The sequence below is a fragment of the Charadrius vociferus genome, unplaced genomic scaffold (assembly GCF_000708025.1).
Source record: "Charadrius vociferus isolate BGI_N301 unplaced genomic scaffold, ASM70802v2 scaffold2037, whole genome shotgun sequence".
Lineage (NCBI taxonomy): Eukaryota > Metazoa > Chordata > Aves > Charadriiformes > Charadriidae > Charadrius > Charadrius vociferus.
The window spans coordinates 19,611-20,237 of record NW_009649354.1 but is presented as its reverse complement, the minus strand read 5'-3'; positions in this window follow the sequence as shown (position 1 = coordinate 20,237).

The window sequence follows — 627 nt, the reverse complement described above, 5'->3', positions numbered from 1 at the left end:
GAAAGGGAGAGGGGGGAAAAAAAAAAGCACCCAACTGCCTGACCCAAAATATCCTCCTTTTCCCGCTGATTCCCCTGTTTTAAGCCCTGGGAATCTAAATCCTAAAGGATGATTCAGACATACCTTGAATCACGCCCTCCCTCGCTCCCTGTCCGTGCGATGAGGGGTGACCAGCTGCTAAATTTAAGATTCCCAATGTAACTCAGAGGCTATGAAAGGCTCCTGTGTCACCCCCTGGGGAAATTGAGCCACAGTGCTTTGAAATAGCCTCCTCCCCGGGGATATGTCCCTGGGTATCTTTCTTCACAATGGCAGAGAATTATTTAACGGTGACGGATGTTGCAGACAATGGATTTTAAAGCTTCAAAGAGGGGAACGGGAGTTTAGTGACAAGAAATAAAAAATTCAAATACCCAGAGAAGGCAATCAATGTGGGGAAAAAACCCTCCTGTGTTGCCTGTCGCCCCTGAGGAAGAGCATCTCTCCGGGGATCAGTGTGGTCCGTTTATCCCATAGGGACAAAACCACCTTTACCCACTTAATCCCTGGTGGCTGTTGCTTACTTCCCCCCCCCCCCCCCAAAAAAAAAAAAAAACCCCGGGGGCAACGCGCCCCTCTCAACCACAC